Below are 26,870 nucleotides of genomic sequence, written 5' to 3' on the forward strand. Positions count from 1 at the left end.
CGGCAGTATAGTATACGTAATTAGTTCATTTATTATCTTAAATTTAGTTATGTAGTATTTTTATGCCCTTTAATCTTAGATTAAAAATATGTAACCTAAAGAATTTAAATTGTAAGAAGTAATTTTTTTTATTAAATTAGATCGTTAATATAACAGTAACTTTTTATATTTTTCTATATATCATTTATGCAATTTTGTCATTTTAAGTGGTTTTACAACTCATTATGCTACGAAACGTCTTAACCAACTTAAATCTAATCATATCAAGAAAAAAATAATTTAACTTCTTTGTATTTAAGTTTTGAAATTATAAATGAATTAGAATTTTAGAATTTAAATTTATGAAACCACAAATATATAACGAAAAATATAAAAGAAAACGTAACAAGATTACAAAAACTAAAAGATTAAACTAAAATTGCAAAATGAGTAACACAATTAATTTATAAAATAAACTGAATCTGAATCTAAAACTTAAGCTGAAGAAGCGAAACTGAAGGAAACTTAAATTTATTCACTGTTGTCACGCGAAACATGCCCTGTATCGCAATTTGGATCAAAAATACAATCTCTAAGCGCTGAACCTCTCAAAAAAAAATTCTCAACAGAGTATGAAAAATATACTTGAGAAAAAGTAGTTTTTAAATTTTTAATGTTTTTTAAACTAGAGGACCTAACTGTAACACTTCCATTGATAAAATTGATACGACCTGATGTGTTATCATATTTTTCATCAGACTTTGCAAAATACTTTTTAAGTTTATCAACTTGTAACCATAAACTACCCTCAATTTCATTGTCTTTCTTAAATTCATGGTCAATTTCGTGCTCGAAGTTTTTGAAAAAATAGAATTTGTGATTTTTTTTAAAGTTTTTTTGATCTACCGTAAAGCAATAACTAGTATCTTGGTACAATTCTAATCTAACTCCTTCAGGCCAAGCGTAATTAGTTTCCTCGAAAAGTTCCCTTACCGCAGTTCTTTTTAGATTGTTATTATCGTTATAATCTATTTTTCCCATAGGGAAATTGATTCTAATTTTATTATTTTTATCTCTATAATAAACAAATAACAATTCGCCCTTACCCTTCTTGACGCGATGTAAGATTACCCCCGCGCAGTCTAACCTTTTTACATTGAATTCCCAGTTAATTAAAAAAGAATCTCCCCGCTTGTGTTTAAATTTAACCTTAAATAAGTTATTATCTAAATGGTGTTTTGCATCGTCGTTTAATTGAACAATAAAAATTTGCTTAGCGTAACGGTCGAAACTTTTGTATTTTTCATCAACTAGACTGTATACTTGTTTTTCGATAATGTTATAAACATTCAAAAAGTCATGCCAATCATCTTTTGAAAATTTTTTATTAATAAAATCTATAAGTTTTTGTTTAAGTTCATTATCGTGTTTATTTTTGAAAGATCTAGATACGTTGTTAACCTGATCTGTTACGAAAAAGGACGTTCCACCCGCTTCTTGTTGTGGTGCTCGATCCCGCTGGAGTTCCGCATGCGTCATTTGAACACCTTGGACAACCTCCTCCTCACCAACTATATTCGTAGTTTTAATGACGTCATCCGGTATAAATTTTGTCCTAGATGGTATTAAATAAACGTTTTTTATATTTATTTTACACAGAAAAGTTTAATATGGGGTTGCCAAAAACAAATTAGTTAAAACTAGGATTGTTTATTGGATTGATTTATTGGACTCCAATTAAATTTGAAATTGTACATATTTAGAGAAATCAAAAACTGTACATTGTTTGATTAAAAAGTATAAAGTTACAACTTAACAATAAATAGCAAAGCCTAGACTTCAATAGGTTCCTTAAGAAAGCCTCAAGCTAAAAACTCAAAAATATCAATCTATTAAAATTGATGAGTTTTTAAAATATTTTCTTTGAAGCTTTCTTAAAAATGGTTAATCTTTATGTTGAAAATTAAAAACTTCAATTGTAAATTAATTAAAATATATGACTATTGCTAGCAAAACAAAAAAAAATCTGATGGATACTTCTCGTTATAAAGCTTTTTAAATCTACAGAGTATTTTAAAAACTATTGTAAAATATGGCATACGTTATTCTAAACAACTAACCTTCTTTGCATGATCAAAGTGATATTATATCTCCAAATAACTTAGTACTTTAATAATACAGAGCTGTTTTGATATAAAAACTATAACTACAGCATCAATAATATAGGTAGAAAAACTACCTTCTACAAAAAAAATAATCTAATAGAGTTTTAATTTTTTTTATTCAAACTTATTTTTAATATGAAATTACATTCAGTTTAATAATTTCAGTTGAAAAAACATTTAACAACACAAGTTTAAATTAATGATCAAAAATATGAAACTAATATACAATGTTATAAGATAATAAAATCTAAATGTGAACTAAAAACTAAATAAATAGAAAATAAATATGCAGTGTCTAATTAATAATAATTTTAGAAATAATTTCAATGAAATATTTATAGGTTATTGTTTAGAAAAATAAAAAAGTACTTTATAAATACAATTATACTTAAACATGAATTTAACTTTTGAAAGATTTTAGTGTTCAACCTAATCAATAATTTAGTTACATAAAATTGTCATATAATGTATTGTTTATAAAATAAAAGTGTTTAATAACTACTTTAATTTACTTATTACAAAACTACAGACTGTATATCAGTGTTGTTATAGTGATTCCAACATGACTTCTTTCCAACATGACTTCACTTAAAAAGTTTATAATACTGAACTTTACTTGTATAATCTTCTTTTTTAAAGACGTTTTACTATTTGCTTTTAACCATTGCAGTTATGTAAGTTTGTTAAAATTTTATTTTGAACTTATATTATTTTTAACTATAACATCAAATGCGGATTTAAAAACCTGTTCTAAATCTACAAAATAGTCTATAAGATTTAAAGTGATTTTGGCCTAAAAATTTTATTAAAATATTTTTTTTTTTCTATTAGTAAAACATGAAATTTTTTTTAAACTTAAAAACCACCATGATTTAAAAAAAAATGGTTGTACCTTTTTATTTAAATATTTCAGGAACGTGAAATATTGAAACAGTGAAAATACTTAAATTTTTTTTCAATCAAAACTTAAATCACACCTAGAAAATCTACTTTTCATTACTTAGTTTAAGGTTATAAAATTTTAAACCTTAAGTTTAAGCTTTAACATAACTTTATTTGAATATAAACTAAATACAGAGCATTTATAGTTATTTAGTTAATAAATGATTGTTTTAATTTTTATTTGCACAAACTTTTCGATGGTTTCTTAAAAAGGGTACTGAACACTGGCTTAAGTAAAAAAATTTTGAATTTTTTTGAAGTTTAAGAAAGTTTAAGACTTTTAAAAGCATTTGAAATGCCGTAGACAGTTTATTCACCGTAAAGCATTGTCAAAAAAGTAAATAAATTACAACTATTGTTTAATAAATTTTATATTTATTTTTTTATTAATGCTTGTTATTTTTAGTCGCAGTCGTTTAGATAACACAAACTTAATAAACACCAATTCTTTTTGTTATATACCAAAAACAAAAGTGTTTAAAATACTTTTGTCTTCTCCTTTATACTCAGTTAAACAATTAACTTACAATGTAAAAAGTTTTTCTTATAGAACTGCCTGCTATCTTTGTTTGTTTAAAATTTATTTTAGAAATTCAAACGATTTTTCTCTCACTAAATATATAACTTTCTAACTTTTCTGCATCAGTTTATATGAGGAGAAATACATTTCCAAAACATCTCCAAAATTTTCTGTCCTCTGAAGACCGGTTTTTTGCTGGTTGTTTTTATCGGCAAAAATTACACAATTTTCCAGTGAGTTTTTTTTTTATGTTTTAATTAGTCTTAAAACAATAAATAAAATTTAATAAATTTATTTATCTAAATAAAGTTTACTAAATGTATTTTATAACTAATTAGCTAATCAAAGTAAATTATAAAAAAAATCATTACAGTTTGCACACAAAATTACTTCAAAATAAACTGGTGCACGATAGTGTACACAATTTTTTTTCGCGTGCACGAAACGTTTAGGGTACATGAACCTCATTTAGGGGTGAACGAAATTTTCAGATTACACAAAAAAATATTTTAGTCTTCGCATTATTAGTTTTAGCGACATAGTTCAGTTAAGTATTAAAGTTAAATCTAGCCCTGGTGTTTGATTGGCTTTTATTTTTTGGCCATTTTACTCTCATGATCTATTTTGTAATTAAACAACACACATAAATTATTGTATAATTATAATTGTAACTATTATTACAATGCAATTAAAAAAATAAAACATACGTAACAACTTATAAAACAATTTAAGAAAACAACACAACTGTTGCGTTGAACTTTAATAAATTCCAATAAATAAGGACTTATTTGTCTTCAAAAAAACGTGGTAAATTATAGACTTCTTTTAAAATGAAGTAGAAAGAAGTATAAAGTTCTTTAAAGCCTTATTTTAGAAAACAACATATAAACTATAAAAATACGAAATAAGCTAAAATATGCAAATTAAAATAAACTTTAAGCAATTAACCGATAAACTATTTTTTTCTAAAAATAACGTAAGTTTAAATTGTTGTTAACTTTGATTAAACATCTTAGGATTTTTCTTCAAATTTTAAATTGTTGTTTACATTAATTAAACGTGTTAGTTTTTTCTTTAAGTTAAAAACTTTGTTTACATTGATTAAACGTATTAGTTTTTCTCGTTAAATTTTAAATTGTTTATTACATTGATTAAGCGTTTTAGTTTTTTCTTTTAATTTTAAATAATAGTTTTATAGTTTACCAATAATGACTTAGGCCCTGGTCATAATAAACACTGATAGTAAAAAAAATTATGGTAAACCACTAAGGTTGGTAAACAGCCAAATTGTAGAAACTTAAATTATACATATCATAGTTGTATAGTTTCTCCTTTGACAAACAACATGATCTAATAAATGTTGTTATTATATCACACTCTATAATTTTAAAGTAAAAGTTTCCAAGTCAGCATTAGTTTGGAGAAGATGGACACTTCTACTACTAACCAAAGTTTGTAAAAGTTGTATATTTTGTTATTTTTAGATTTAAAGTAATATTTAAAGACACTCATTTCTAACTATGATTGGGAACAATTCTATATATAGGTATTTGAAGTGTACAGGGTTGAATAAACAACACTGTTTAAACAACCCCAAGAACATATCTAAATCAGTAAAAGATAAATAAATCCTTGTACTGGTGAATTAACCTTCAACCTAATACTAAATAGCCTGATTAAACAACCAATATTTGACCCTAGTTTCCAAACTAAATTGTTGGTCTACATGACTATTTTATTTAAATTGGTAGCAAAACATAATGTAAAGTTTAGCTAAATGTAATTGAATTATAATTTATGCTATTCATCAAGTTGTACTATATTGTATTGCAGATGTTTGCCCACCTAAAAGGTGTGAAGTGGTTCAATCCTAGCAGCTATAATAAAGGTAAATTTTGTTTTTATTGCAATTTAATATATCAAAAGCTCCTATACAACACATATGTTCCTTAATATAATCTTGTTTTTAGTTTGGTTGTGCTGTTCTAAATATCATGACAATATAAATAATTCCTACAAAGTTTTAAAGAAAAATTAAGTATTATTTACTATCATATAACTAAACTATTTGTGTGCAAAGTTTGATTGGGTATAATAAATAACTTTTTGACTTAAAAGTCAGATGGTAAATAAAAATTTATTTTGAAATAGAGTTCCATTGCGGCAAATTTTAAAGTGCAAAAATAGAATTGAAAAAAGTGACAAGCCTAATGAAATGCAGTAAATTTAATATAGTTTGCTAGTTCATATCAGTTTTATAATAGAAAAGTACATCATATGTTTTTCTGTAAATATCCTTCCAAATATTTGTCACCATATTTAAACAATCATCCATTAATAATGGTTGGAATGTACTTTGTTTTTTATTTTTTCTCATCATATTATATTTTAATTGTTTCCTTTTGAGACTAGCTCTGACTTGGTAAGTATTCTACTAATTATTGCATGAGTTGGCTTTTTTTTAGTTCTCAGAGCTAGTTTTTATTTGTTAAAAGTTCTAATAAAAAGTCTTTTAAAGAGTGAAAAAACTTTTTGTTTTAATAAGATAGTGTAAAATAATAAAGTCCCCATTATTATTGGTTTATGTAAACTATATTATGTATTTAAATTTTCAAGTATATGACATCCAAAAACTAAAGTTTTTTTTTCACAAGTATAATATAATTTGTATAAATAATCATTATGTTTTGGAAATTTAAATTATGTGGTGCATTGGAAATATTTTAAGAAATATCCAGACTGGTATTAATACCATGTTAATACATTTGGTATTTTTTTGTGTACTTCAGTATAACAAGTCTTTATTTTTCTTGAGTAATTAAATATTACTACTTGACTAACATAATTTTTTCACTATTTATTGTTTTTAATTTAACATAAGGCTAATTGATAAGTTTTAAGTCACTCAGATTAGATTGGCTTCAATGCTTCAAAAGCCTGTCATAGATAAGCCGTAGTATTAAAAAAAAACAAAATTGTTTGTCTCTTTTATTGCTTTAACACCTTTTATGTTTATATAAGTAATTTACAAATTAAAGTTTTAAGGTTACAAGTGTTGATTATAACTTGTTATTTTTTCTACATTTTATATGTGTTGACAGGTTTTTACAACTTTAGAATGTGCAAGGGTCTTGAGGAAATTTTGAGCAATGATGCACATGAATCATCTGTAAGCACACAACAACTGGACCTCAACCCAGGAAGGTCTCTAACTGCTCACTTAGGGCAGTAACAAGGTAAATATGTTATAGTTCTTGCTTTTGTACTAATAGCTACAATAAATCATAAAAAGTTAAATTTAGAGAAAGTAAAGGTGACAATGTTATCTAAATTGAATTAAACTCATTCAGTGATGTTTATAAGTGATGTAATTTATAATTAATGTTCATTTTTGACCTAATAACTGGAATAGAATCTAGTATTGCTTTTAACTCAACAGAATGTTCAAATAATTGCAAGTAAAAATTATCATTATTGTTAATATTAAGTATATTTATCATTATCATTTTTCATTTAACATAAAAATTAGTGTGGTCATTACAAGTAAAAAGTAAAATTTAACAAAAAAACTTTAAACTTGTTTTAAAGACTAATGAACATAAGCTAAGAATGTTTTTTAGGATGCGAACTAATTTATTAAATAATTAATTAAATATTTAAAATATTGTTACAACAAAGTTAGATTTGCTCACTTTGTTAGTACATCACTTTGAGTATTGTGATGGTTTTAAATGTTAAAGTTTGGCCAAAAGAAAACTTATTTGTATTCCAATGTTTTTCTTAAACTCAACGTTTTTTAATTTTAAAATAATAGAAATCAACAAAAGGCTATGATTAAATTAAATAGAAGACCATACTTGATTATTTTTACCCATCCACAATTTTATACAAAATATTATAAATAAGCTTGATGACAACTTACCACTAAAAAATTATTGTTTCCTAAAATATTAGCAAGTTTGCCACTAAAATTAAAAAGCAAAATGAATTTTTTTTTTAATCTAGCATCAGGGTTGCCACTCGGTCAGGAAAAGTCAGGAAATCAGGAAAAGTCAGGAGAAATTAAAAAAAAAGAAAAAAATCAGGAAAAAATGGGGGGTTTTAAAAAAGTCAGGAAAAGGCAGGAAATTTGATAAAATTAAAAAAAAAGTCAGATTATGTCATTTTAATTTTACAAAATTCCTTGTTTTCCAAAGCCTTCAAACGGTAAAAATTAATTAAAAGTCCTTTGAAGTCAGAAAAAAATTCCAAAATTTTCCTAGAAATTTACAAAAATATTTAACTTTATTTCCAATGCCTTCACCTGGTATAAGTTAAGATAAAAAACTCCTCACAGTGGAAATTGTAAAAATAAAATTGGAACACGATTTCAGCAAAGTAACTCGATTATTGTTGATGAAAATTTGTATGCGTCCTTTGAACGACGTCAGTATCAGTAGAAATGAAAATCAGCTCCATCCTACCACTATAGTTACGTCACGATAGAAATTTGCTAATAGAATCCAATAACTTTGCTTTCGAAATAAAATATCCTTTATAAAACTGCAAAAAATTTCTATTAACATATTGAACAAGTACCCTACTTTAACAAGCAGATTTTGTAAGCTTTTTAGTATTGATAATCTGTAGCAAGGACACTTCCATAGTGAAACTGATATATACACAAAAGTTTATCTAGCATAATTTTAAAATCTAAGTGTTTTTTGTTTAAGTAAATAGTTAAGTTCTTTATAGTTATGCAGTTAGTTTAGTATTTTATGGATCAAGTTGATGTGTATACTTTATATCTTTATAATTTTTTAAAGTTGTTTAAATTTATGAAATAAGTTTTAAGAGAGGTATATGCCAAGATTAAGTTTACACATTATTTGTATTTTTTGTAGAGTAACTTAAGTTTTTAAAGTAAATATTTAATTATTCAAACCAAAACAAACCAGTTTGTTGCAGTTAAAAATCATACCTATTACCCCAAATTAGACTCATTACTACGAATTTATAAAACATTTTTTCCTATTTTTTTAATATATGAATTAAAGCGCTGAAAGTAATAAAAATATTAGTCATCAGATAAAAGTAAATGATAGGTTTATGTATTAGGGCTTACATCTGATAGTAAGAATATTTTTAAATTGAATCTTTTAAACAGGATTTCCATGAAGCTCTCTCTTTGAGTGAAGGTCAGTAGACAGATCCCCAGAGTGATTGGCCTTTACGAGTCAATTCCTCTTCCCACTTTGAATGCATCATCCGCAAGGTAATTTCTACATAGTATGTTTGAAAATCATTCGTTTGAACTTGTAATTGTTTTTAAACTTATAGTGAATAAGTTTACCAAACAAGAAGCCATGTTGTAATAACAAGTAGTTTATAAAACACCTTAACACAAATTTAAAAACATAAATCTCTTAGTTTTACAAGTTCTGAGGATAATAAATAGTCCTATTTAGTTAACTAATGCTAGTCAATAATAAAGTTGATCGATTTTAAAAAAAAGTAATACAAACATGATGATATATTATCTAAATAAAGTGGTCATCTTGCTTGTGAATTGTTTTCTGAAATGTTGTTATAAAGTCGTGTAATAATACATTTTGTAACAACTTCCTTGATTATTTTTTGAACATATGTATTTTAGGAAGCGTTTTCAAAGTTTACCTTAAATATATATCACTATTGACCTACTTCTTAGTAACTAATTTAACAAACTTTGAACATTTTTATTGTATTTTATTACTGTAAAGTAACCATTTTGTACCAGTTTCTTAGGTATTTTATTGCCAAACCATAAACAGAACAAAATAAAGTCCATAATTGTTTGATGCTCAATTTTATGCTAATTTTAAAAAGCTCGGTTTTATTATTTTAAATTAAACAAATATCCATTTTGATCACATAACTATTGCGAAACACATCTATCAGGGTTAGCTAAAAACCATCTAGAAATTGAACAAAAATTACTGGAATTTTTATCATCAATTCTTACGAAAAAACAATGAATTTCTGAAGTCTTTGTTATACAATAGTTTTTATTTGACATCATCACTTAAATTTTTATAAACCACATTCAAAGTAGCATTACGGTATCTCCTCATTAACGTTATTAAATTTAACGAATTCCTTACCTTGAAATTTATGTCATACTCAAGGTGGAAAAAAAAAATTGTATTTTCAAAACATGAAAAAATTTTTGACAACCCTGAGATATGCTCAAATGATTAATAGATTAAAGGCAATGTTTAAATAGTTAATGATAAACTGCATGATTAAAATGTGAATGAAGTGTAGCGTTAGTAGATAAGTTTGTTAGTAAAAGCTAAACATTTTTTTCAAACAGAATGAGATCACAGCCGGAGACGGAAAGATGAAAAGAATCAGAAACAGAATCAGTGCGGATCAGATAACTTATTTATATAAACATTTGAATAAACTTTTTGCATTTAAATTGTGTTTACTTTGTCATAATTAAATAGATTAAGACAGAAAATTAATGCTTGGGTGTAGTGAAAAAAGTTTTAATATTTGATAGATCTATTATTTAGTAACTTTCCTTTATTTAGTTGTTATAATGTCTTGAGTTTAAGCCCAATAACAGTTTTTTTAATGAAAACATAAAGCGCATAAAATAATTGGTTTAAAGAGCCGTTCAATTCGTACACCAGTTAGATACAGTTAAGTTTAGTACAAGTTTATATAAGGATAGTATAATTCAACTTAACGACTATGAGTATGTCTTTAATAAATTGTTTTAAATCCCTACCTGAATATTAAAAGAAACTAAATGTATTATCACCGTCATAATCCTAGGCTGCTTATCGCTTAGTAAAGTTGTTAATTGAAAGTTTCAAAATTTTTCATTTGTAAAAAAATGAATATATTTTCATACTAGTTGCCTTGTTACTAGTATAATATTTGGCAACTTATTTTTAGATCTATATATAAATTTATATGTTGCACAAATACTATTTTTCTCTATAGCCGGGTGTGTGGTTATCGTGTAAAATACACTTCTTGTAACATATATAATAATCTTCTGATCTAGTTGCACTTAAAAACTATACCAAGCTAAACCCTGTTTTCCTTATAATAAATATAAGCCAATTTTACTGATCTAAAACAAAAATTTCGACTTTATTATAAATGTGGTTATTTAGAGTTCCTGTATCAAAGAGAAAACTTATTCAACCGGCGTAAGCATTACGACGACGCCCTAAGAACCAATTTCAAAATATCGACAAAGTCCGGAGCCAGGACACCGAAGGTGTCCGCCAGCGTAGATATTTTGAAATTGGTTCGCTACCCTTTATTATATTTTATACTTTCACATTAAGGAATTTCCCAAAAATTTTGATAATTCTACACTCCAAAAATAATTTTCAAAGTTAACAAAAAAAGAAAAATGAACATTTTCAACAGTTTTTAATCGAGTCTTTTTTATTAGCCATCATGTTATAAATAGTCAAATCAGATAGAACACCGGTTTTTGGTCAGTTCCTAAAAGTGTAGTAATAAATAAATTGCAAAAGAATAGCAAACTCGTTGACTTAATTTGATTAAACAGATTGTTTTTAAATTGTTTTTTTATACATATGCCTACCACCACACGTAAATTGTGAAAATATTATTATAGTAAACAATTTTTAAAAATTCACTTTAACTGACTAAAACCGATCTCTTATCTAACATGAATAGCAAGTAACAATATAAACTGAACAAAAGTACAATTGATCAAGTCATACTTATGTTTAATTTATACTCTTAAATGCTTAAAACAGCCTGAACTAGCTATACTTGAATATAAAGTATTCATGAGAGAAATCATATAGAATTAAAGCAAAAAGACAGTGGATTTCAAAATAGCTACCTAGGCATAAAGCAATCATCTAAAAATATGCAAATACAATCTCAAAATTAGAAACAATTGTAAGTTCAAAAGAGTTAATTTGTAACAGTTGGAAAATATCTATATATAACAGTTATCTAAGGTGGAAACAAAGAAATCAAATAGTTCAACTTGTAGTTGCTTGAAACTTTAATGCTTGTGATTGCTTGAAACTTTGAAATTATTTCAAGTATTTTTTAACGCTATTGTTTTACATGTTTAAATAGAAATATTGATAGTAATAAATAATAACTAAAAGCTTAAAATAAGTTTGTACCTCTATAGTTACAGTTACAATAGAAGAACACAACTTGTAACTGTTTAAATTTTCATCACACAAAAGTAAACAGTTATTTGTCCAAAGATGTTAATTTATTACAATTAGAAAGTATTTTGTAAGATTGAAACAAAGAATTCAAACTTTACTACTGTTAAATTGCTTGAAACTGTGAAAATAATTTAACTGTTTTATAACATTATTGCTTCATAAGTTTCAATAGAAATTTTGATACTAAGAAGTCATAACTCCGAACTTAAAAATAAGTTTCTACCTAAGTAGTTACAGTTACAACAAGAAGAAAAAAACATGTAACTGATTGAAATTTCAACAGAAAAAAGTAAAGAGTTGTTTATCAAAAGATGTTGATAAAACACATATGTTCAACAGACAAAATTATTTGTTTAAAGAAGTTGATCGTATATCATCTAAAGCTTGCAACATGTACTAGCTCATTGATGTTTTCATATTAATTCATAATAATTCATGCATTGTAAAAAAAGAACAAGAAAAAATTGTCAACAAAAAAAAATATACTGTTAACTAGATGTACTTACAACACAAGGTTTTCTAGAGAAATGATTCAAATGAAAAATTAATATTCTTCTAAAATCTTATTTGATTGTTTACGTCACAAATAAAAACATAATTTAGTTTATGCGCGGTCATATAAGCCCGCCTAATGTTTATGCAAATTTTCCCTTTGTTAGAAACTTCAAAACTTATACCTTTCGATAGCTGAATTTTTTTTGATCTTTTATGTAAATTTTATTTTACTAGTCTAAGCATTGTTTTTAAATTTACAGTGTTTTATTTTAAAAACAAATAATGCCACCATAAAACTTTCTTTAAATTGTGCACAACTTTTATTTGTAATAATAAAAGTATAATTCTTGTTTAAACTTTTTGGTAACTCAAAGTGAATAAAACCATTTTGAGTTGTTATGGTGTTTTTTTTTCGGTTTTCTTTTAACAGTTGATTCTAAAACTACAAATATATCAAACCAAATCTGAGGCTGCTATTTGATATTAATAATCCTTAACTAGACTTTTAAATTGAATTGTCTTTTTTGATATATATTCAAACTTGAAAACTTAAGTACTGACATCAAAGCGCCCAAAAAATCTGAATCCAATGGATTTGGTTTTGTATATTGTGATTATAAAGTACGAGAGAGGCAGATATAAGCAGGCCAAAAAAAGGACTGAAACCAATAAGTCAGGGCTTAAAAATTCAGACCTTGTTACAAAACACTTTTAGTATAAACTATTTTTTCTTTGGACATTAACCTTAACCTTAAAAGCTTTAAGTATTTTGGCAATTTAGAACAATTAAAAAAGCATAAGCTTAAAATTTCAGGAAAAATAATGTTTTACAAAAAGTTTTTTTCAAAAAAAGAGACAATTACCGCTCACGCGGTACAAAGCTATTTGTTAAAAGGTATGTACTTAATCCGTAAACATATCAAAAATGTGATTTTTTTTTGTCGATTTTTCATATTGTTGCAATTATAGAGAAAATAATTAAAAATTTGTAACTTAAAACACTTGTTCATTCACATTTTTTAAAAATTGACTAACTTGATAACTTTTGTTTTAAATGTCATAACATATATCATGAAAAATTTGTTCACTCAATAAACTTAAATATGTTTTAGCTTTGACAATTGATGAAATAAGAACTGAAACAGTTATAAGCAATTTCGGAAAAAATTGTTTGTCATATAAATAAAAACTAGTGATGTGAATGATAACAAAAGGGTAAGTAAACATACAGTATTTTTAATGTATTTTATATGCACATCATTTTTTAAAACAAGTGTTTTTTAAACCCATAAAGGTGTTTATAAATCAAGAAACTTATTTTATGATGTATTTTAACTATATTTTATCTTCTTTTTTAAATTATTAGGCTGTTTTAAAGTATATAAAGTCTAGCACGGGACTTGAACCCCTGATCGTTAAATTAAAAGTCCAACGCTCTACCGACTGAGCTACTCATGCTCACGATGGGGTATACTTAATTGTGTTTAAAAAGCTATCTCCGGCTCTTATGACGTAATAATAGTACAAATTTATGGAACACATGCAAAATCCACCCGCGATCAAAATCCACCCAGTCAAATTCGGGAACCGCTTAGCAATCGAAAGTAAGGGTTAGGGGTAACAGTGATAGTCAAAAACAAATAAAAAAATTGATGAAAAAAAGCAAAAAGTATATAAAATAAAATAATAAATACAGGAAATAAAATTAAAAATTGGGTGGATTTTGAACGCGGGTGGATTTTGATAGTATACCTAATTTATTATAAATAGAACATTTAAAAGTGCTATATAATTTATATTTTACTTTAGCTTCAGCTTTTAAATATTATCAAACTTCTTATTTTGGTTGTTTTTTAACACTAAAATGAGTTAAAAAACTAAAAGTAGCATATATATATAATTTGTATAAAGTTGTATAAAAATTGAAAAAACTATGCTTTTACATAATTATTATCAATTAAAAAACTTTTGATCTATTATTATCTAATAGAAAAAAACGATAACTTGTTGAAATATTTTAGACAAATATTACACATCATTAATAAAGGCATCTGTAAGAATAACATAGATTATCGACACAAATTACACCGACTTATATTATCTAAAATTAATAAAACACAAAATTTCTCACCTGTTAGTGTTTCTATTTTCTTTTTAAATTTTTAGAGTTTGCCCACTATTTTCTTATTGTTCTTTTTCAAAACTCTTTTTATATCTACTTTGAAGTTTTGCTGTGAATAAAGTTAGCTGTTCAAAAAATTGATGGGAATTCTAAATAGCAAATACATAGATGTGTTTAAAATATTTTTTTAACCAATAAATGTAATTATACTAACAAGAAGTTTGTTTTGACATGTATATACAAATTACATTTTCTCCTTGTTAAAAAAATTCAAATCTTTTTTTAAACCTTAAAAGCAGCCTGAAAAAACTTGAAACCCTGATCAATGTGTAAAAAATGATTAAACTTCAGCTTTTAAAGATTAAACTTTTTTATTAAGTTTTTATTAAACATGAAATGAAGTTTAACAAATTAAAAGTGGTACATATATATTGCTAGTTGTTGCATAAAAACTATATTAACATAAATATAAGCAATTCAAAAACTTTAGAATCAATGTTACCTACTAGACAAAAAAAAAAAGTATTTTTCAATAGTTCACAAAATTATCATAAATCGTTTATAAAAGCGTTTCTATCAATATCTTAGATGAACATTATATGACACAAACATCAACAATTAACTTTGTCTAAAATTAAAAAAGATGGCGCTGTTAGCTTCACTGTTTTGAGGTGCAATTTCCTGACGTTGAACTTTGATTGCAACAGGCAAATCAAATTGTTTCAATTTTTCTCATCCGTCAGGCAATCGCACCACAAAACAGCTACTGGACCGCACCGCTACGGTGAAGCCAGCGCCGTGGTGCGGGTTACCCCCTTTTTGTTTCGTGTGGCGGGGGTTCACCGGGTTTCCCCGGTCATATAGGCCACATTGTCTTTTAAAGAATTATTTTTTTAAAAATCTGAAAAAAATAACGATTTGGCAAATCGTATGGAAAATTACATCAAATTTTTTTTTAATTGTCTCATAGGAGGTCACTACGTTTCGGCGCTTAGTGAAAATTCAAATCACAAGAAAATGACAAATTCAGAAAAGGTGAATAACTTGCAATATATTTTTAAACGTACAGTTAGACTTTATAAATTATTTACATACAAATTAAATTCTTTAGGTTGCATTTGCAGTTAATTAGCTTGAGCATTTAAAAGGCTTCAAGCTATACGGTATTTAGGGCATAAAAATTATGGTTAAATATTACAATAAATAAACAAATAACGTACTTTTTATATTAACGTTAAAACAACATTTTTTTCTATTACTTTTGTATTTTTCTATTCTCTTTTTTTTTTTTTTTGTTTACGTTTGTTTTCAGTTTTTTTTTTTTTGCTTTTATTTTTTGCTTTTTTTATTTTTTTTTTGTTTGCGTTTTTTTTTTCTTTTTTTTTTTTGCTTTGTTTTTATTGCTTTTTGTTTGTTATTTTCTTTTATATTGCTTTTTTTTCTTTTTATTAATATCATTTGCTTTTTTAGTTTTTTAATGTTGTTTTATTATAATGGGTTTGATATGTCTTAGTCGATCATCTACTAAAGCACCAATATCATCCACCATACTAAGCCTCCTATAGCTAGATTACAGGTAGTAACAACATTACCCGGCAGTATAATATACGTAATTAGTTCATTTATTATCTTAAATTTAGTTATGTAGTATTTTTATGCCCTTTAATCTTAGATTAAAAATATGTAACCTAAAGAATTTAAATTGTAAGAAGTAATTTTTTTTATTAAATTAGATCGTTAATATAACAGTAACTTTTTATATTTTTCTATATATCATTTATGCAATTTTGTCATTTTAAGTGGTTTTACAACTCATTATGCTACGAAACGTCTTAACCAACTTAAATCTAATCATATCAAGAAAAAAATAATTTAACTTCTTTGTATTTAAGTTTTGAAATTATAAATGAATTAGAATTTTAGAATTTAAATTTATGAAACCACAAATATATAACGAAAAATATAAAAGAAAACGTAACAAGATTACAAAAACTAAAAGATTAAACTAAAATTGCAAAATGAGTAACACAATTAATTTATAAAATAAACTGAATCTGAATCTAAAACTTAAGCTGAAGAAGCGAAACTGAAGGAAACTTAAATTTATTCACTGTTGTCACGCGAAACATGCCCTGTATCGCAATTTGGATCAAAAATACAATCTCTAAGCGCTGAACCTCTCAAAAAAAAATTCTCAACAGAGTATGAAAAATATACTTGAGAAAAAGTAGTTTTTAAATTTTTAATGTTTTTTAAACTAGAGGACCTAACTGTAACACTTCCATTGATAAAATTGATACGACCTGATGTGTTATCATATTTTTCATCAGACTTTGCAAAATACTTTTTAAGTTTATCAACTTGTAACCATAAACTACCCTCAATTTCATTGTCTTTCTTAAATTCATGGTCAATTTCGTGCTCGAAGTTTTTGAAAAAATAGAATTTGTGATTTTTTTAAAGTTTTTTTGATCTACCGTAAAGCAATAACTAGTATCTTGGTACAATTCTAATCTAACTCCTTCAGGCCAAGCGTAATTAGTTTCCTCGAAAAGTTCCCTTACCGCAGTTCTTTTTAGATTGTTATTATCGTTATAATCTATTTTTCCCATAGGGAAATTGATTCTAATTTTATTATTTTTATCTCTATAATAAACAAATAACAATACGCCCTTACCCTTCTTGACGCGATGTAAGATTACCCCCGCGCAGTCTAACCTTTTTACATTGAATTCCCAGTTAATTAAAAAAGAATCTCCCCGCTTGTGTTTAAATTTAACCTTAAATAAGTTATTAGCTAAATGGTGTTTTGCATCGTCGTTTAATTGATCAATAAAAATTTGCTTAGCGTAACGGTCGAAACTTTTGTATTTTTCATCAACTAGACTGTATACTTGTTTTTCGATAATGTTATAAACATTCAAAAAGTTATGCCAATCATCTTTTGAAAATTTTTTATTAATAAAATCTATAAGTTTTTGTTTAAGTTCATTATCGTGTTTATTTTTGAAAGATCTAGATACGTTGTTAACCTGATCTGTTACGAAAAAGGACGTTCCACCCGCTTCTTGTTGTGGTGCTCGATCCCGCTGGAGTTCCGCATGCGTCATTTGAACACCTTGGACAACCTCCTCCTCACCAACTATATTCGTAGTTTTAATGACGTCATCCGGTATAAATTTTGTCCTAGATGGTATTAAATAAACGTTTTTTATATTTATTTTACACAGAAAAGTTTAATATGGGGTTGCCAAAAACAAATTAGTTAAAACTAGGATTGTTTATTGGATTGATTTATTGGACTCCAATTAAATTTGAAATTGTACATATTTAGAGAAATCAAAAACTGTACATTGTTTGATTAAAAAGTATAAAGTTACAACTTAACAATAAATAGCAAAGCCTAGACTTCAATAGGTTCCTTAAGAAAGCCTCAAGCTAAAAACTCAAAAATATCAATCTATTAAAATTGATGAGTTTTTAAAATATTTTCTTTGAAGCTTTCTTAAAAATGGTTAATCTTTATGTTGAAAATTAAAAACTTCAATTGTAAATTAATTAAAATATATGACTATTGCTAGCAAAACAAAAAAAAATCTGATGGATACTTCTCGTTATAAAGCTTTTTAAATCTACAGAGTATTTTAAAAACTATTGTAAAATATGGCATACGTTATTCTAAACAACTAACCTTCTTTGCATGATCAAAGTGATATTATATCTCCAAATAACTTAGTACTTTAATAATACAGAGCTGTTTTGATATAAAAACTATAACTACAGCATCAATAATATAGGTAGAAAAACTATCTTCTACAAAAAAATTAATCTAATAGAGTTTTAATTTTTTTTATTCAAACTTATTTTTAATATGAAATTACATTCAGTTTAATAATTTCAGTTGAAAAAACATTTAACAACACAAGTTTAAATTAATGATCAAAAATATGAAACTAATATACAATGTTATAAGATAATAAAATCTAAATGTGAACTAAAAACTAAATAAATAGAAAATAAATATGCAGTGTCTAATTAATAATAATTTTAGAAATAATTTCAATGAAATATTTATAGGTTATTGTTTAGAAAAATAAAAAAGTACTTTATAAATACAATTATACTTAAACATGAATTTAACTTTTGAAAGATTTTAGTGTTCAACCTAATCAATAATTTAGTTACATAAAATTGTCATATAATGTATTGTTTATAAAATAAAAGTGTTTAATAACTACTTTAATTTACTTATTACAAAACTACAGACTGTATATCAGTGTTGTTATAGTGATTCCAACATGACTTCTTTCCAACATGACTTCACTTAAAAAGTTTATAATACTGAACTTTACTTGTATAATCTTCTTTTTTAAAGACGTTTTACTATTTGCTTTTAACCATTGCAGTTATGTAAGTTTGTTAAAATTTTATTTTGAACTTATATTATTTTTAACTATAACATCAAATGCGGATTTAAAAACCTGTTCTAAATCTACAAAATAGTCTATAAGATTTAAAGTGATTTTGGCCTAAAAATTTTATTAAAATATTTTTTTTTTTTCTATTAGTAAAACATGAAATTTTTTTTAAACTTAAAAACCACCATGATTTAAAAAAAAATGGTTGTACCTTTTTATTTAAATATTTCAGGAACGTGAAATATTGAAACAGTGAAAATACTTAAATTTTTTTTCAATCAAAACTTAAATCACACCTAGAAAATCTACTTTTCATTACTTAGTTTAAGGTTATAAAATTTTAAACCTTAAGTTTAAGCTTTAACATAACTTTATTTGAATATAAACTAAATACAGAGCATTTATAGTTATTTAGTTAATAAATGATTGTTTTAATTTTTATTTGCACAAACTTTTCGATGGTTTCTTAAAAAGGGTACTGAACACTGGCTTAAGTAAAAAAATTTTGAATTTTTTTGAAGTTTAAGAAAGTTTAAGACTTTTAAAAGCATTTGAAATGCCGTAGACAGTTTATTCACCGTAAAGCATTGTCAAAAAAGTAAATAAATTACAACTATTGTTTAATAAATTTTATATTTATTTTTTTATTAATGCTTGTTATTTTTAGTCGCAGTCGTTTAGATAACACAAACTTAATAAACACCAATTCTTTTTGTTATATACCAAAAACAAAAGTGTTTAAAATACTTTTGTCTTCTCCTTTATACTCAGTTAAACAATTAACTTACAATGTAAAAAGTTTTTCTTATAGAACTGCCTGCTATCTTTGTTTGTTTAAAATTTATTTTAGAAATTCAAACGATTTTTCTCTCACTAAATATATAACTTTCTAACTTTTCTGCATCAGTTTATATGAGGAGAAATACATTTCCAAAACATCTCCAAAATTTTCTGTCCTCTGAAGACCGGTTTTTTGCTGGTTGTTTTTATCGGCAAAAATTACACAATTTTCCAGTGAGTTTTTTTTTTATGTTTTAATTAGTCTTAAAACAATAAATAAAATTTAATAAATTTATTTATCTAAATAAAGTTTACTAAATGTATTTTATAACTAATTAGCTAATCAAAGTAAATTATAAAAAAAATCATTACAGTTTGCACACAAAATTACTTCAAAATAAACTGGTGCACGATAGTGTACACAATTTTTTTTCGCGTGCACGAAACGTTTAGGGTACATGAACCTCATTTAGGGGTGAACGAAATTTTCAGATTACACAAAAAAATATTTTAGTCTTCGCATTATTAGTTTTAGCGACATAGTTCAGTTAAGTATTAAAGTTAAATCTAGCCCTGGTGTTTGATTGGCTTTTATTTTTTGGCCATTTTACTCTCATGATCTATTTTGTAATTAAACAACACACATAAATTATTGTATAATTATAATTGTAACTATTATTACAATGCAATTAAAAAAATAAAACATACGTAACAACTTATAAAACAATTTAAGAAAACAACACAACTGTTGCGTTGAACTTTAATAAATTCCAATAAATAAGGACTTATTTGTCTTCAAAAAAACGTGGTAAATTATAGACTTCTTTTAAAATGAAGTAGAAAGAAGTATAAAGTTCTTTAAAGCCTTATTTTAGAAAACAACATATAAACTATAAAAATACGAAATAAGCTAAAATATGCAAATTAAAATAAACTTTAAGCAATTAACCGATAAACTATTTTTTTCTAAAAATAACGTAAGTTTAAATTGTTGTTAACTTTGATTAAACATCTTAGGATTTTTCTTCAAATTTTAAATTGTTGTTTACATTAATTAAACGTGTTAGTTTTTTCTTTAAGTTAAAAACTTTGTTTACATTGATTAAACGTATTAGTTTTTCTCGTTAAATTTTAAATTGTTTATTACATTGATTAAGCGTTTTAGTTTTTTCTTTTAATTTTAAATAATAGTTTTATAGTTTACCAACTCCAGAGTTATAATAAATATAGAGTTATGAATACTTTATAAAAATTAACACAAAATTTCATACTTGAGAACCCTGTTAATTAAAATATTGATTCAAAATTTTGAACTACCCGATCAATTAGCATCCAGCTGGATCAAAATCTTTTTCAAATTAGCTTCCATTTGGATCCGGATCTTTGTTTAAAACTAGTATTTAGCCAGATCAAAATAATATTTCCAAATTAGGATCAGGATCTAAAAAAAGATCCAGCTGAATCCGGTAGATCACCAACTCAAAATACTCTGACCCGTTGAGGACTTTTTTTTTTGGATCCAGCCAGTCAACTATTTACGTTGCCCACCCCTATTCTACATGTATGTGTTGTTTGTGTTGAAATTTATTTCATGTTATTTGGGAACAGATTATGTTTGGGTCTTTATTTTATGAATTTCCTGGTAATGAAAGAGTGATTGTTATAAATTATTGTAATAAATTTTGTTTATTGCTAAGTTGTTTTACTTGTTTTAATTTTGTTATTGTGTTAGATTTAAGATAATTCATTTTATTTAATCATTTTATTTATATTTTCTATTGTAATTAGAGGTAAAAGTATAAATTTAATACAAAAATTTTATTTACTTTTTAACTATTTATTTTAAAAATTTTAATTTTATTTATTTTTCTTTTTATTTATTTAATATTTCCTTTTTTTTTTTTCTTATTTTATATGTTTATTATTTGTTTAATTTTTAATTTATTTTATTTTTTATTTTTTGAGTTTTGTACAAAGTTAATACAAACAAATTTTAAAAACTGTTATTATTTATTGACTTTATTGTTGATATATATATATATATATATATATATATATGTCATTTTTTTCAATACAACTAGTATCTTTTTTTTCCTACTTACAGTATTTCTTTATTCTAGTTATTTTTTTTTAGAACTAAATACTTTAAATTAGATATTGGTTTATTTGAGTTTACAACAGCTGATTGTGAGTTCACACTGGTAGCAGTGATCCAGGGTTTGTGCGCAAATTTATTTTCATTTAGCCTGACTAAGACCAATTTAGCCTGACATTTTTTCAAAGTAAGGAAAATCTCCTTTAGAAGTCATTTTTGGTATTGGGGAGTCTTGAATAGTACTATTGTAGTCTCCGACTTCAACCAGCTTTATCAAAAATATTTTGAGCTTTAATATTCTGCAAAAAGCAACTCATAGCTTAGGTACAACTCAATAAAATAAGACTAAATTGTGAAAAAGGTGATTGACCCCCTATGCCCTTAAGATAACAAATTCAGTGATAAGTTTTAAAACAAGTGTATATATCTAATCTATTACTAGTTTAATAATTTAATATATATTACTAAACACAATTGTTCAATTTAATTAAGCACTAAGTAAAAACATTATAACCAGAAGATTTATAATAAAACAACGTGAATTGTTGTTTTTTATTAAAATTTAAAATGAAACGCTTACACGAGTATTAAAATAATAGAAAAATCTTTATTGTAGTATTTTGACTAATACTTAAAATTGATACATAATTATAAACCCTAAACTCGGGTGGCTTGGCGTTTAGCCAATAGATCTTTCGCTCTATTGAGCACAAAAGATAGCTTTTTTTAAGAGAGTGTTCAACGTTTAAAAAAAGCTTACTGATTTCTAATATGAAAGTTTATCATCGTAAATAGTTAAATAGCGATGAAACCAATGCGAGTTGGATAAATTAAATTTAAATATCAGTTTTAAACGGGCATATTTTCAAGTGTTTCTTACTGTATTCTTACACTATACTTTATCTAACTTTTACTACTTGCACAAAATATTTATGTTGTTTTTTGGTTAAAATATCTAAATAAATATTAGTTTGTTTAAAATTACATGTAAAAAGCAATCTTACCTATTCAAAAATTATTTTAAATATAAATGACATATTGAGACAAAATGAATGTTGTTTAATAAAACTTATAATAATGATTTAAAAGTTTTAAACAAAAACTTTATTATTTTTCTACACTTAACGTAAAATAAAATTACACGATTTTAAAATATTTTCAATAAAAGCATAAATGAAAGTATTTAATTTATAAAATTAACTTCTAAGCACAAAGAGATATTTTCAACAATTAATAAACTATTAATTGTTTCTATTTTGAATACAAACTAATAAAAAGTAGCATCTACTTACTTATAGTAAAACAATTAATTGTATATTGATAAGAGTTTAGACTTTAAGATATAAATAGAGGTGTGCAAATTAATCATTTTATTCGTGACCGGTTTCGGTGGCAAAAAATTGCAACATCTTAAATATTTAATTTGCATACCTCTATTTAATTAAACTCTTTACATCCCAGAAAATTGAGCATTCATTTTTATTTAAGGCAAATAACTATATGACTTTTAGACATAAAGATGATTAAACTGGTAAACGAATATACTTATTCTCTTAAAACAAAAAAGAAACTGTTGAAACGTAATAAATCAAATTTATAGATTAAAAGGTTGGAATTTGATCAGTTTTAACTTAAAAATAACATTAATAAAATTTATGGTTAAAATAAAAACAAAATAATGACTAGAACTCATTTTTAGTAGTAATAAGTAATAACTTTTAAAGTTTTAATTAAATGTTTTCAAAAATTAGTTTTTTATTTAAAATAAACACGAAAAACCGCTTAAACGTCCTTAGTAGAACCCTATTGTACATATTTAACATTAGTAATTGGTCGAGGCATGGCTTTAAAAGCAATTTAAATAGAGAATATCATAATAAATGTCCATTTAAGTTTTAATAGTCACGAAAACAAAGTTATAGCATCCAAAATTTTGAAATATTGTTTTACTATATAAGTCAGACAGAAGTTTAAGTCTAAAGTTAACAGTTTTAACACGAAAATAAATAAATATACTTTTTAGTAAGAAAAAGCATAAGAACGCTTATAAAACTTCTTATGTAGAGGTTTTTAGCACAAAATTACAAAAAAAATAAAAATGTAGTTTAAGCAGGTATAGTATATAATTTTACAATAAATAAACTTTTTAACAGAAACAAAAACACAAATAAAGTGTCTTTAAAGTTTTTTTAAACAAAGTTTTATGAAAAAAATAAATAAGCCAAGAAAATATCTTTTCATAAACTCTACCTGCAATCCTTATTGACAACACATATTACAATTCAGATAGTTTGATATAAACAGCTAAATTTAGCAATAGTTTGTTTAGGTAATATAATCTTTAATGACATTAAACAGTTTAATAAAGTTTGGTAAGCAGTTATAAAAAAGATAATCTTACAAAGTACAAACTTTTTGGTAAGAACAAATACAAAAAAAAAATTCCAAACGTTTTAAGTAGAGGTTTTTATTACATAAATTAGAAAACTAGTTAAAATATTTAAGTTTAGCATGTTTAATAAAAAAATTACAAAAAATCAGATTTTAAGCTTAAAAAACCACAAAAGAACATTTAAAACGACTTTAAAGTTGTTGTAAACAAATTATTTGAAAAATAAATATGTTTGTATCTTATGTTTGTTTTGAAAATCATTTTTTTACTTTGTTTATTTTTTTGTTTTATTAGCAAAATAGATATATAGTTAATTGTTTTATCATATATTTCTCGAAGTTACATCTAAGAATATAATTGAAGTGCAAAAATTTGTGTAAAATTTATAAAATATATAAAAGCTAAATATAGCAATTTTGCAATCTCCTATGGCTGAGTGGATTAGGCGCGAGGCTTGGAATTCATCATTATCACATGTCAATAAGTTCAAATCCAGTCTCGGTCATTTTTCAATATTAATTGTTAAGGCTATAAGGGGTCCACTTTGTTTTTTACAACTTGATCTTATTTTGTAGAATTAAATCTGAGCTATCAGACACTTTTAACCGCTTAAAAAAACTCAAAATAACTTTTGAGATATAAGCGATCAAAGAAAAGGGCGTTCAATAGGTTCCTTATGGAAGGGGAAAACTAAAAATGCAAAAAAAGACTATTTCACTAAAAATCAATCTCCTCCTTTATTTTTGAGTAATCTTTCTCAAATTTTTACAGAATGTGTATCATTAAACTTTAAAGAGATTTATTGTAGGAATTTTTTTAATTTTTAGTAAAAAAAAAATTATTGTCAAAAAACTACCTTTTTTTTAGTTTTTTGTGGATAAAATTTTTATTTTTCAAAATTTCAAAAATGCCAACATTCAGATTCTTCAAAATATTAAAAGGAACATTTCCTGAAAATTTGAAGTCTCTAGGTCAAAAAATGAAGGAGGAGATAGGTTTTTAGTGAAAATTTCCGAGAAAATTGACCCCGAAAAATTTGCGGTCCATAGGTTTATATTGGAAAATTTTTATAAAAAGTTAAAAATCTCAAAAATTAAATGATATTTTTGAATTCTATAAAAACTGGCTAATAGTTTTTACTTTAAGCTTTCATATTAAAGCCAAAGTTAATTTTAGTAAAAAAAATGTTGGACCCCCCCTATGGCATTTTGACCCTATGCCATTGGACCACCCAATCATATGAACATTTTATGTTTAATATATTTTTATTAGAGAAAAAAAAAGTATAAAAACTAATTATAATAATTCTTTTATAGAAATATTATCTTATAGTATTTACTCTAAACTTTCAAAGAAGAGTCAATGTTATATTTTGTAAAAAAAAAATTCTAACTCCCTATGGCCTTAAAAAATGAATAGTTTGGTCATTAGCTTGTTTTTTTTTCAAACTGTTGAAATAGGATTTTTTCTACTAATGCATGATTCACTTCCTGAAAATATGAGGTCAATTTATTAAAAAATTAAGAAGACAGAATTTTAGTAATTTTCTTTTTTAGTTCAGAGGAAATCACCAATAAAAAATTGTTCTTCTACATTTCAATGAAGCTTTTTATACAAAAAAATTTATCACAAAATTTATCTAGTATATTTTATTCTGTGAAAATCATCTTATGGTATCTAGTTATCTTGTGGTATATAATTTTAGCTATCATAAATATATTTTAATCTAATATTGAGAATAGAAAAATTGGATAATGGGTTCAAAATGCATAAGGGTGGTTCCAAATTTATGAAAAACTTAGTACTTACCTTGTGACTCAAAAAGTTTAAGTCGAAATATTTTGTTTCTTTTAAAAGTTGTTTTTTTTTTCAAAAAGTCAGTAGAGGAATCACATTAGCTCTGCTGATATAAAACAGGGCTAATTGAAATTACCTAACTGAAATTTTAAGATACTAATTATAATGTATAAGTTCTTCCACTTTACTTAGACTCTTCCCAGTATTTTTTTTTGATTCTTGTTATAAGTCAGAATGTAAGTGTTTACAACAGTGTTTTTCAAGAAAACAAAGTTATAAAAACTACAATCCTGAGTTCTATGTTTTGAGTTAGATATGAATATCTGAAAAATAATAAACACATTTATTGTAACTAATTACTAAGTAACATTATTTGAAATTTAAAAACACTCTAACTAATAACTGCTACCAAAAAATATAGTTTTGTTGTAAAAGCAGAAACAATGTGGCCATTGGGTTTTAAAAAGGTTATAAAAAAAAATATTTATTGCGCATTAATAATAATAAAAAAAGTTACTTTAATTTATCTTTTTATCAATTTATTTAAAGTACAAAGAGGAGAGGGTTTGTAAAACATTTTTTCTGATTTTTTAAAATTCACTAAAAATCAACATCATCTGTCTTATTTAAATTGTAAGAGCAAAGAAACAAACAAACTGTTACTAAGGTTATTATAGGGAGGGGTAAATCAATTTTATGAAGAATTTTTAATACTAGGTCTTAAATAAAAACCTAAGTTTTAGGTATAAGTCAGTTGAAATAAATACAAAAATTTGAAATTTTGGCAGAATAGAGTTCATATAAAACCATTTAATTAATTACAATCAATAATTGAATTTTCTTACAATAAAACACTTTTTTGATATACACCTTAAGCTTTTAAAATGGTATAGATATTAAATAAATATCTTTTATAAATAATGAGAACTTCAACTAAAAAAATGGACTTAAAACACTA

The sequence above is a fragment of the Thalia democratica genome, chromosome 5 (assembly GCF_965202585.1).
Source record: "Thalia democratica chromosome 5, ktThaDemo2.hap1.1, whole genome shotgun sequence".
NCBI lineage: Eukaryota > Metazoa > Chordata > Thaliacea > Salpida > Salpidae > Thalia > Thalia democratica.